At 41.2% G+C, this 12,699-nt stretch overlaps 2 protein-coding genes across 12 annotated transcripts in view; one reads left to right on the top strand and one right to left on the bottom strand.

The window, feature by feature from the left end:
* The window catches only part of GRM3 (glutamate metabotropic receptor 3), a 246,747-nt gene extending 236,190 nt beyond the window's left edge, over positions 1 to 10,557 (bottom strand). The window contains exon 1 of the mRNA XM_082398283.1: positions 468 to 10,557. The gene's annotated coding sequence lies outside the window, so the exon portion shown is untranslated. The remainder of the gene's footprint in view (positions 1 to 467) is intronic.
* Positions 1 to 12,699, top strand: part of ELAPOR2 (endosome-lysosome associated apoptosis and autophagy regulator family member 2) — a 745,385-nt gene that overhangs the window by 424,623 nt on the left and 308,063 nt on the right. For all 11 annotated transcript variants that reach the window (XR_014246402.1, XR_014246403.1, XR_014246404.1 and 8 more), the window contains one exon: positions 10,550 to 10,670. The gene's annotated coding sequence lies outside the window, so the exon portion shown is untranslated. The remainder of the gene's footprint in view (positions 1 to 10,549; positions 10,671 to 12,699) is intronic.

The raw sequence follows: 12,699 nt of genomic DNA, 5'->3' as shown, positions 1-12,699 counted from the left end.
CTCGCCTGGCAACCTCGCGCCCACAGGAAACCGCCCTTGTGGCAGCCAGTCATCGCACGGTTTCCAGTGCACAAAGCTTACGGAATCCCCGATTAGAAACCTATCCTGAGCCCAGGGCAGGGCTGGAGGTGGTTGGCTGATGAGACTGCACACCCTGGCGTCTGCGAGCGCCACTTAGTCCCTCCACCTCTCCAACCCTGGGCACCCTGACCGCAGATCTGTGCCCTGAGATCTGCCTCCCTCCCAGAGACACAGACGAGAGCGCGCGCGCACACACACACAAACTCTCACTCACGCACACCCACCTTGCCTCTGTCCCCCATCCTCACCACCCCCGGCAGAACAGCAGGGACTGGTCCGGGCTCTGCCTCAACTTTCCCGGCTGAGCCTGCGCCACGCGGCCCCCGAGCCTCCGCGCCCTCACTGGGCGCCCTCCAGAGGGGCACGTCCTCCTCTGGGCCCCTTACCTCGAACCGCCAACTCCCGGCAGGGACTGGAGCTGACCGTGGTGGCAGCGGCGGCGGCCGAGCCTGCACCCGGGCTCTGGCTCATGGTTGGTCCTCCTCATCCGACACAAAAGAGGTAGCTTGCCGGCTTTGTCCTTTCCCAATCCAAGGGAGAACTTATTTTGCCCCCGAAATGGCCAACTTGTGCGCGCCGCTTCCTGTCACAGTGCCCCCTGCCCCCGCCCCCTCCAGGCTGCGTGCTGGACCAGTGCCTGGCGGTAGAGCCTCCAGGCTTCGAGTCAGTGGGGAGTGGGAAAAGGCAGGGTGGGAGGAGAAGAGAGGGAGGAGGTTGGGAAAAGGGGGGACCCAGTGGTCTTCCGAGGAGGGGAGGGGGAGCGCTTCCCAGCCGAGTGCCTCTCCTCTGCACAGGCAAACCCACTTCCCAGGCTTGGAAGCAACTTTCCTTCACCTTGGCCGGGCTGAATTCTTCGCATCTAATTGGGACTCTCGGCAGAGGCACGGACCTTCTGGCATTCTCTCCTTCTCATTTTCTCTTTCTCCTTTCCTCCTTTTCCCTCTTCCTCCCCCTTCCTCCCTCCCTTAACAGGGGTGTATCTGCAGAGTCTTCAGTGAGCCAGGGTACCTAGACGAGCAGATTATTATACAGAAAGCCAGGGCGGTTTTGCTGGCTGCTTCACGTCTGTTTGAAATCCTTAGGCAGTGCCTGCAAAGGCTGGTGAATTTCGGAGGGGTTGGGTGAAGGGGAGTGGGGCTGCAGGGAGGTCGTCGGCTCTAACTTTGAAGCTCTGCTAGAGCTCTTGGCCTGCGGGGGAACCGGGGCTGTCAGCCCTGGAAGAACTCTCCTGTGGTCCCCGAGCAACCGGAGGACCGCATGCTGGAGGAGAAAGAGGGAGCGAGCCTGGGAGGCCGATGTGCAGCTCTGCCCCACACGCTGCTCAGCTGCACATTGCGAGCCCCTGGAGAGGGCTTGTGCAGAACAATCTCTGGGTCAGGCGGGAGGGGGACGCTCCTGTTTCCTAGCAACCCTCATCAATCTTCTCGGGGTATCTCCCTCTGAAGGAATTCGATTGGACAGCCCCTGGAGGGAAGCCACGCCCCTTCAAGAATGCTGGGCTGCTGCTTTTTCGCATTCTCCCAAATTTCTTGGGTGGAATAAGATTACAGGGGAGTGCTGTATAATCTTCCTTCTTATCATCCGATGTTGCCACACCGCCCGCTTGCAACGACCCTACCCCCCCTCCGACCCCCCCCATTAGTCCTTTTCTAGTCCTACTTGTGGTTAGCAGGCACAATGCTTTCTACAGAACCTCTTCTTTCTTCTTAAAATTAAATAAATAAAAACCTTAAATCGGTGACGTAGGCACAAAAGAGAAAAAGGCACACGGAAATAGCCTTAATAGGCTCCGAGCTGCAGATAAAATCCTAAAGGTAAAATTCCAGGCATCTTTCTATATTTAGAAATACATTGTGTTTAATTTCAAAATCGAAACTTCACTGTCATTAATTTTTCCACCCTGATATACTAACTTTGTGTTCACCAAAGACTGAGTTATATGTAGCCAGAGACAATTAAACTTAATGCTTTAGTGCTACATTTATTCTTTAATATTTAATGTTAACTTGTTAAACAACTGCCTGCTTTTGTAACCCAGCCAGAACATCTAAACTACAGCAACAATTTTACCACTGATTCTTTTACAGAGCCAAGGATATTTAGAAGACATGTGTGCTTGTATATTCCATTGTGAATGTCACTAAAACTAGAAACTTGAATGTATTAAAAATTAAAATGTTATTAAATAGTGAAACTCTAAAAATGCTAGAAGTTCCCCTTCCAACACCATTCTTTGTGGAATGCAATAGGAGTGCCCAAGTAGAAGCAAAATCACTCTTCCTTTTGTATTTCATTACTATTATCTTACCACAAACACATTTGACTTTCATAAGAGAGAATTTCACAATGTCTTTCCAATAGACGACTGTACATCAAGGAGCAATGACACAACAATGGAGAAGATAAAGGTGTATACACTGCAAGGGCTTCGGATACCCACGGAGCCACGTTGGCAGCTTTTTTTTTTTTTTTTTTTTTTCTGGGATGTTCCAGAAGATACCCTTTTGCCTTTCCAAGAGTTTATCAGAATCAGCTGAAATTGAGAGATCTGATTTTTTAATCTCACTGAGAAAGAAAAGTAGCTGTGTTCGCACAAAAGAAAGCACTGATGTATATGCTGAACTGCATTACCATAACCTCTGTCTAGGCTGTTTAATACCCTAAGGTTGGTGATGTGTAGCAACTGAAATCCTGAAGCAAATTATCAATCTGTGACTTATCAGATTGTGACCAATCTGAGATCTGCCCTTAGAGACACTTTCCCTTTTTCCTCTCCCACACATGCACAAAGAATTGATGAATGTAAGAGCTTTTCAGCCTGGTAGAAGCATGATCCGTGAATTTGAATCTCTAATTGCCATCACTTCCTAGCTTTGTGACCTCAGACAGGGTTACTTAACCTCACAATATCTGGGTTTCATCATCTATAAAATGTGAATAATAATTTCTCATCCCTCAGAGTTATTTTGAGGAGTAATACCATGTAAGCTGCATGCAGCTAACTATTAGTTACTATTATTGGTCTCTAGTTTGTAGTTAACCAATGGTATCTTAATTGTTGAGCCATATATAATGTTTAATTGAAGGCAGTTAGTCTTGTACTTTAATTCTTCCTTTTTAATTTAACTTAAATTCATCATCAACTGGGAACATAGCTTTAACTTTTCATGTTTATTTGATGTGTGTGTGTGTGTGTGTTTGTGCATGTGCACGTGTGTGTGTATGTTTCCAAGTTCCCTTTAAAAGCTTCAAGGGATGGAACCAAAATACCACTTCTAGCTAAATGGCATGCCAGTTGGGAAATGAAATCTCTCCCTTTCCCCCATCCTCCCTTAAGTATTCTAGCTGGGCTCCAGTTCTAAGCAATTCTAGTCCCCTGTTTTAAGTACCTTGGTATAGCATGTTTATCTTTATCACATTTTTTCAAGTCAAACACACGTGTTTGGACATCTAGACCACTCTTTCTAGTTTATATTTTTTATTAGTTTAATTAATTTTTACTAATCCAACTGTATTTATTTGAATGATTAATCAAACCTGACTTCTGGTATAATGCCTTTTGAATATGGCCCATAAAGCATACCATCCTTCATTCAGAAAGAACATTGAGAGTTGACGTGCTGTCATCATTAGTTACAAATTAAAATGCCTTCCATGTCCCCATTCTGATCACTCTCACTAACGTTCCTCTTGGAGTGAATGTCCACTGATTGGCTCAATTTAGAAATCCATTTCATTGCCGGTTTCTACTACCAGTCAGCAGTGTGCAGTTATTTTGATTCATATATGGCGTGTCCAGTTTGTCTGGAACAGTTCTGGTTTACATCTGTCAGCTCGGTGTGTTCACAGTGCTCACTTTGTTTCCCCGAAGTGTCAGGTTTGGGTATTAAATTATATGGCTACCTGAACCCTCTAATCATCTGGGCAATATCTCTTGCCTCAGACTTCCCTTGCTCATCTGCCAAGTGACTGTGAAATTCCTCTGTGTAACTCTTTTTCCAGAATAGGACTGATCAGTTCTGGAGGCCTAATACACATGTCTCTGTAACTACATAATACACATATTTAAAATATTAAAATTTACATTTAATTTGCTTATAAATATTCCTTGTTTCAACTTCTTTCAAAACGTTTCTCCTTGGATCTTCTGTAAATTCTGATTTTAATTACCGTTACACAATATAAAAACGAAAACATTCTAGTCTTAATTTTGATTGAAGCTCCAAGGCAAAGGGTGCCCACTACCCCATATTCCAAAGCAAGAGTTGCCAGATGCCCTGTGCTGGATGTGAACGAAGTATCTTTAAACCATGTGGCTTACAAAAGAGTTAAAGTCCAAGAAGCTGAGAGAGGTAGGAAATTGGAGTCTAGAGAGTTTTTGGTGTGCTGTAGATGTGCAGGTAGAGGATGTGTGTGTGGGGGGAGGTTATGTACTGTCTCCTCACTTCAACTCCAGTGAGGGGTGCTGCTGCTTCATGGAAACCGTTGCTATGTTCCCCTGGAATTAGGGTGATGTAATAGATTGCTTTTTAATTCACAGCAGAAAAATATACAGTGCAAGAGGCTGGGTGTAGATCTGTCTCCCAGAGGGTTGAAAGAAAAGAAAGCTGAACTTGGCAGGCAACTGCACTGCCACCTGTGACAGGTAGAAGGGCTGGGTTTTCTATGCGCTATGTATGCGGGGAGTGAGCACACAGGGCAGATGTGTTTGCTTAGATCCTAACCAGAAGGGCTTGGTGGAGAAACTTTGAATGCCCTGTAGACAGTCTGCGGAGGGCACAGGGCTGCGGCTATGTGATTGTGAGGTTGTGCTCTGCAGAAAAGCGCCCAGTTGAAGGGTGAGAAAGAACTGCTTGCCTAGTGCTTATGTGCAGGGCTGCATCAACCTGGTGGGAGGGTGCTTTCTCCAATTCATCAATCTGGAGGAGGCACCTTTTCCTAATTCATATACAAGGGGCTGGGCGAAATCTGAAGGTGATGTACAGACACCCAGGGGATTTAAGTAGGGTAGTAAGTGTCCAGTCACGAAAGCCTCACCAGAATCAGGTCACACTCTGCAGTGAGAAATCCCCCCAGAGCCCAAGGGTCTTCAAAGAACTGATTAAAATGGGATTAGAAAAGACAGCTTTAGGGCTTCCCTGGTGGCTCAGTGGTTAAGAATCAGCCTGCCAATGTAGGGGACATGGGTTTGAGCCCTGGTCCGGGAAGATCCCACATGCCGCGGAGCAACTAAGCCCGCGCGCCACAACTATTGAGCCTGCGCTCTAGAGCCCACGAGCCACAACTGCTGAGCCTGTGTGCCACAACTACTGAAGCCCGCGTGCCTAGAGCCCGAACTCCACATCAAGAGAAGCCACCGCAATGAGAAGCCCTCGCACCGCAGCGAAGAGTAGCCCCCGCTCGCCGCAACTAGGGAAAACCCACACGCAGCAACGAAGACCCAACGCAACCATAAATAAATAAATAAACAAACAAATAAAGAAAGAAAAGAAAAGACAGCTTTGAACACTTTCTAAACCCAGGAAAAAGCAATGCTAAATGAGCGCTGGTCAGATAGGACTTTTCTTGTCGGGCCATGTCTTCCATCTCTGACCTGTTGGACTCATAGCCTGATTGGGGTGGAGGGAGGCTGAGAATGCAGCTGGCTGAGCGGAGAAGAGACAGCCTGCCGGGTCCCCTTGCAGGCCTCCCTCCTGCTCCCGCCGCTCTCCAGTGCTGGACGAGGGGAGAAACTTTAACTCAGATGGACATTGGAATTTTGATCATTACGTGGAACCTAATTCTATGTGAGTTTAGTGGGGTTTTTTTGTTTGTTTGTTTGTTTTTGTTTTTTCTTTTGGTACTAAAGAGAAGGAAGGAATTTTTATCTGGGAACAATCTAAAAGTCAAGGCACTGGCTTTCAATGACATCCAGGGGGATAGAGACGAACAAGCTCCATAGGCAAGAAAGGCAAGGGCAGTGGTGAGGAAAGAATAAAATTGTTTTTGTGGTGCATTCTGAAACTCACTTGTTAGGTATATAAATGATATGAGCAGTACTTTGGGTTCTTTTGCGTTTCCCCCTGATTTTCACAAGGGAAAAAGAAAAATAATCCTTGGATATTTATTATGTGTTTCATTTTTGTCCTGCATATTGTATAGTTAATAGCTGAATTAAGGTTCTAAACTTGAATGTTCAAATATTAAAATACCCATCAACCACAAGTAGCTTCTTTGGAAGATTTTAATTTTTAGTTATTAGAATAAATATTCATAAAAATAAAATAAATTTTAAAACAAAAATAAATATTAAAAATAGTAGATTCTTTGAAGATACTCATCACAAGAAATTCAAATACTTGTTTCTTTGTCTTCCTTATTATTTTTTTTTAAAGATCTTATGTGGCCAATTTACTAGTTGTTTTTTTTAAATTAATTAATTAATTAATTTTTTGGCTATGTTGGGTCTTCGTTTCTGTGAGGGCTTTCTCTAGTTGCGGCAAGCGGGAGCCACTCTTCATCGCGGTGCACGGGCCTCTCACTATCGTGGCCTCTCTTGTTGCGGAGCACAGGCTCCAGATGCACAGGCTCAGTAGTTGTGGCTCATGGGCCTAGTTGCTCCGTGGCATGTGGGATCTTCCCAGACCAGGGCTCGAACCTGTGTCCCCTGCATTAGCAGGCAGATTCTCAACCACTGCGCCACCAGGGAAGCCCTGTCTTCCTTATTAAACTGGAAGTTTCGCTATGGCTGCGTGTTTACCATTGTGTGCTGGTACTTATAGAGATGATGCGTGTGTGGAGGATGGGGGCTTGGAGAAGACTTGCTTAGTAGACATTTGTTGAATGAATGAATTAGCCTTTAAAGATTAAAATATATCAACTTTTAGAGTTGAGTAAACTGAGTCCTGGATATAGCATGTGTTCCCAAATTTCTGTGTAAGAGGAGTTTAGAATTGTTAATCTGGTTCATTAATCTGGTTCATTGATTGTTAACTTGGTTCACCCCCTTTATGAGGGGAGTGGATGTTTGTGCAATCACTTATTTGTCTCAAATTCCTAAAATTTCCTGACATGTTATAAAGCTTAATAGGCACCTGATCAATAAAAGATTACATGGTTGGAAGTCCTTCCTAGGGATTTTGTCTGAATTCTGTATTTTCATGACAAGCAGATCGTTTTTAGTTTTAGGTCTTTTTAAAAGTAATTTTTTTGGGGTGAGCAGGGATACTGGGATCTGATGAAGGTTATGAGCTTTATAGGTTAATGAAAGCCTCTTGGCATAGCCACAGCTTGGGGGAGTTAATTTATACAGATTATTTGTGGTTAGAATCACTGCTTTTACTCTGGACTCATGACTCCAGTCTCAATAAATGATGCAGGGTGCAAATGCTAAAAGGAGTTCAGAAGAAGGAAAAACATGTGAACTGGGTTTACTTTGTCACCTATAAATTTAAGCCCAGAGATTCTGGCAAAGGTTTACAGCGTAAATCTTTGGTGATATTATTTATTTTGGTCTTGTGTTGATTATTTCCTTGCTGAAAATTGAAATCTATTTTTCATACCTGGAAGCGATGATATTCTGAGTAGGTCATCCCTAAGTCAGCCATTCAGTTCAGAGCAGGCTCCAATTAGTTATGTGTATATGTATGTATGTAATCAAGTAACATTCATTGGAAACTATCATGAGCCAAACACCAAGCCAAGTGCCTAGGATACCAAAGATAGAAGGTAGGGACTCTGCCCTTGAAGATTTCACTTCTGATAATGGTGAACAGAAATGTCAACAAATCATTAAAAATATGTGATGGAATATAAAAGAGATGTCCTTTAGGGGGAAGAGTGACCTAGTGGAAGTGGCCACTATATATTAATCAAAATGAAAATCCTGAGCTCATGGCCTTTGAATATAATGACTCACAACAAGAGTCTACTGTTCCACAAATTCTCTACTTCGAGGCTAAACTTTAAAATACATATGTGTGAGAAAGGGGAGCATATCAGTTAGAAATGCTTTTTGGTTGTAATTAACACATTGCCTAACAAACAATGGATTAAACAAATAGTGCTTTTCTAGTTTGTTTATTTTCACACATCAAGACTATGGAAATGGGCAGCTTTGGTATTGCTTAAGTGGCTCAGTGTTGTCAGATCCAGCATCTCTGTTTTTTCCTTCATGTTGCAATATTGCTGCTCCAGCTCCAGCTATCACATCACTTACTCAGGAGGCAAGAATAAGCAGGGCAGCAAGGTAGGTATATTCACCCTGGGTGTATAGGATGCACGATCTTTCTCAAAACCACATAGTAATATTATCATTTATGTCTAAGTGGCCAGACCTTTTCATATGACTGCCCCTACCTACATATTAGGTTGGAAAAGTGTGTAATTCACTTCTCCATCCTCTTTAGTGTAAGGCATCAAGAAAGAGGGTGAATGGAATTGGCAGTTGGGTCAGCCAGCCAACAGTGTCTGACTCTGGGAATAATCTCACTGCTTCCCTCTTAAACCATTTCTATGCTGGAGATAGTGTTCTAGCCCATAGTCTAATTTTCTTTTAATTTTTATTGAAGTATGGTTGATTTACAGTGTTGTGTTAATTTCTGCTGTACAGGAAAGTGATTCATCTATATATGCATATATACATATACTTCTTCATATTCTTTTCCATTATGGTTTAACACAGGATATTGTATATAGTTCCTTGTGCTATACAGTAGGACCTTGCTGTTTATCCATCCTATAAATAATAGTTTGCCTCTGCTAATCCCAAACTCCCAATCATTCCCAACCATTCAAGTCTAACTTTTGACTTGAAACTGGGGGACACGAATAGATCTATGGAAGGGAAAATTTTTGTAGTTACCTATTGAGGGTCTTCACTCCTTGGTCTTTTATAGGCTGTGGCCAAGTGTCCTTTTAGGGTCAAGGTCAACTGTAGTTCCTGTTACTAACTATCTTAGTACCTGGCTTATTCTTTATCTGAAAGCAATATGGATCATTTAAGATTTTAGGGCCTAAAAGTATGTTTCCTTTTAAAGAAAATCCTAAATTGCAATGCAAACTATTTGTATTGATAGGTATATGTACAAATTCCAAACAATGATGCCCGTTAGAGCTATCTGTGAGAATGTTCAGTAAATATTAAATGCATTATAAGTATGCAAAAAAAAAAAAAGTTGTGTTGACTCCTGAAGCATGAATGTTGTGCACTGAGATATACCTCTAGTGGTTCTGTTTTGGGGAAGCATTCAATAATAAATATTTATCGAGGGCCTGCTCTGTGCCAGGCAATGTGCTATATGCTGAGTGTTAGGATAGATTAGTTCAATATAGCTCTGGACGTTAGGGAGCATATAGCCAGAAAAATGCTTTCAGTCAATATAAGCTTTATTTTTAGGAAAGTTCCAACCATAGCCCTTATGACCCTGGGAGACGTTACAAGCTCTCAGTATCTTATTTCAGGTTATTTTACTTTGATCTACAGTATTCTGCTTTTAAATTTATTTTACCTTGCTACTTTGGAAATATTCTTTTCATTAAAAACAAAAGCAAACAAACAAAAACTTTCTTCCCCTATCTCTATATTTCCTCCTTTAACCTTTTATATGTTTGAACAATAATAACTTCAGGTTTATAAGCACATTCTTTTTTTAATGTGAAAGTCAATGGACCTACTAGGCAAACCTTTTCCATAAGGAAAATCATGGTCCTGAATAATAATTTTTTTTGTCTGATCTAGTGGGAAGACAGCTTAAGAGAAGAAAGATTCTAGGTGGAGATACCACACAAATGTCAATGTAAGATGTTAAGATTTGCTGTCATTTCTAGTCCAGAATTTAATAAAATTAATTCAAGATTTCAGGAAAGTTTTTTCTCAGGCAAAACATAGTTTGCTGGAGTTACTGAGTCAAAACCTTAATTAGGCAGTTGTTTTTATCCTCTGGTTTAGTTTGGTAGTGGAGACTCAGTCACTGAGGGCATGACATTTCAACTAGATGCAATGTCAAATTAGTACTAGCATCTAAAGTCCATACTGTTCAACTTAGAATCTCTCAGACTGAAAACAAAGGTTGGATTAAAGTTTTGGAGGAAATATTTATTAAAATTATGTGTTAGTCCCAATTCTTTACTTTTGTGATTCATTATTTTTCTTAAAGCATAATTATTTTGATTCTAAAAGTTGTAGAATTAATGTGCTCTTGTTAGTTGCAATGATTAGAACGTAGTGAAAAGTTATGGTTCTTAAGTTTTGCAGAGAAGAAAGTGCAAATCCCGTTTTCTGCCTTAAATGAATTATTTTTATTCCTTAGAGTATTGCTCCAATAATAAAGTTGCTCTTGCCCATCTATACTCTAAGAGTATGATTTCCTAAACTGATGTTCCAGGAGCACATATAGATCAGAGAACAGCTGAATAAGAACAGCTTATTTCTTGGCTTACCGAGAAGTCAGCTGATAGAGTGCTTCTCAAACTTTTCTTTCCTGCCCAGATCCCAAGATGATGTTCCAGCTGGTTGTCATTCTTGAAGGTGCATCTCAAGTTATGCTGAATTCTGTTGTCTGCTGTGACTCAATTCCTTTTTCTTCCACTGAGGAACTACTGGAATGCAGGTGAGTATTGGAATGAATTATTGAATATTTGGAATACTCCAATAATGGATATTGGAATGAACTATTGGAAGCAGGTGAGTAGGAGTGACAGTTCTAGGAGTGCCCTTGTATCCCTGCTACTTGACATAGAAAGTAAAACATTCAGGCAAAGTAAAACATTCAAGAGCCTTGACACTTTATCATAGAATAGAAACTATTGACCTCCCTTACTTTCTCTCCTACAGAAATAGTTGTGGTGAATTTGTGAATTTCATTGATTTACAATGTTGTGTTAGTTTCTGCTGTACAGCAAATTGATTCAGTTATATATATAATATATATTGTTCATATATATTATAATATATAATTATAATATATATAATATATATTCAGTTATATATATGTAATATATATGTATATACACACATATATTCCTTTTCATATTCTTTTCCATTATGGTTTATTACAGGATATTGAATATAGTTCCCTGTGCTACACAGTAGGACCTTGTTGTTTATCCATTCTGTAAATAATAGTTTGCATCTGCTAATCCCAAACTCCCAAATATTAACATTTTTCCTTTGACTAGCACTTCTGGTTTTTCACAATGCTTTCACGTCTAGATTTTACCTAGATTTAAACTCTTTGAGTTTTTTTTCTTAAAAAAACTCTGTCCGTATTTTCTAGATGAGGAATCTAAGGCTGAGAAAAGTTAAGTGACTTATTCTAGGTCGTATAGCAAATGAGTAGTAAAACCAGAACTTCAGTCAAGCTAATGGATTTTAAATTCAGTATGTATTCTAAGATCCTAGCCTGCCTCTCATTACTCTTTATTCACTGAATGATGTTTTTCTGCTTCACCCATTTCACCACAAATCACCCTGTACTTATGGATACTCTACATTTAGGTTGTTCCTTATATGCCTAACCTTTAATCCCCTTCAAAATTGTGCTGAGTTTCTGTCTTTCACAGGGCTTTTATCTTTAGTAGCTTTGCCATGTATAAAATGTGTTATCAAATAAACCATCCCTACTAAGGGCTTAACCAGGTGATGATTTCCTCTCCCAGGTAAGTTTTAGCTTTAAGGAGTGATAGAATGAGATTTTCAGATACTTCGGAAATTAATAAGATTCTAAACCTATTGTGACTGTAATAATTGGGAGTATGTGGTGGTAGATCTCTATATAATTTAAAATTAAATAAGCCAAAATTTTAAGAGAATTTTTTGGTTAATATCTATGATCTCCTCCTTCCCCCATGAGTCAGTCAACTTCATAATGAAGTACGAGGAAAGGTACCATGTCTCCTTGTTCAGTGTTCTCTGCCTGGAACCTAGCACAGCGTCTTGGACATATTTGTTGAATGAATGAACTTCAACAAAATTGCCAACATCCTGCTTGGCCTGATAACCATAGAAGGATGATGTAGGACATATAAAGGTTGATATTATGACAGTGTAATTATAAAAACATGTGATTATTAGAGGTGAGATTAATTAGGTGTGTTTGTCAGGACTGGCTAAATTATGCTGCGCTATTAACAATCCCCGAGCCTCACTGGTTTAAGACAACACTCATAGTACATGTTGATTGAGGGTTGGCTAGCTAGGAGCTCTGTTTTATGTTGTCCTTACTCTGGGATCCAGGCTGATGGGGCACCCACTCACCATATGGAACATTGCCAGTGTGGCAAAGGGAAAGAAAGATCTCTAGGGTCCCACATCAATATTTAAATGCACTGACCAGCAAGAGACACACATAAATTCTACTTACAGCTCATTGGGCAGAAGTAATCCCAGAAACCATAAGGGGGCCAGAGATGCAGTTCTATCCCGTGTCCAGAAGGCACAGGACCTGAAACACCTGTTGAACTGCATTAATAACTACCACACTGGAAAACAGTATTAATCTCGTGTGTGAGCTGTATATTTCCCACAGTAAAAATTAAGTGTTTTTTTGAGCATTTTGTATGGGTCAGGCACTGTGTTAGTCGTTTACATACATTGCCTTCTAATTCATACAACAATCATGAGAGGGAGGAATTGTTATT

This window comes from Balaenoptera borealis (genome assembly GCF_965194805.1).
Source record: "Balaenoptera borealis genome assembly, chromosome: 7".
NCBI lineage: Eukaryota > Metazoa > Chordata > Mammalia > Artiodactyla > Balaenopteridae > Balaenoptera > Balaenoptera borealis.
Note: the sequence above shows the minus strand (reverse complement) of the source record. Positions and strands in the feature narration are given on the sequence as shown.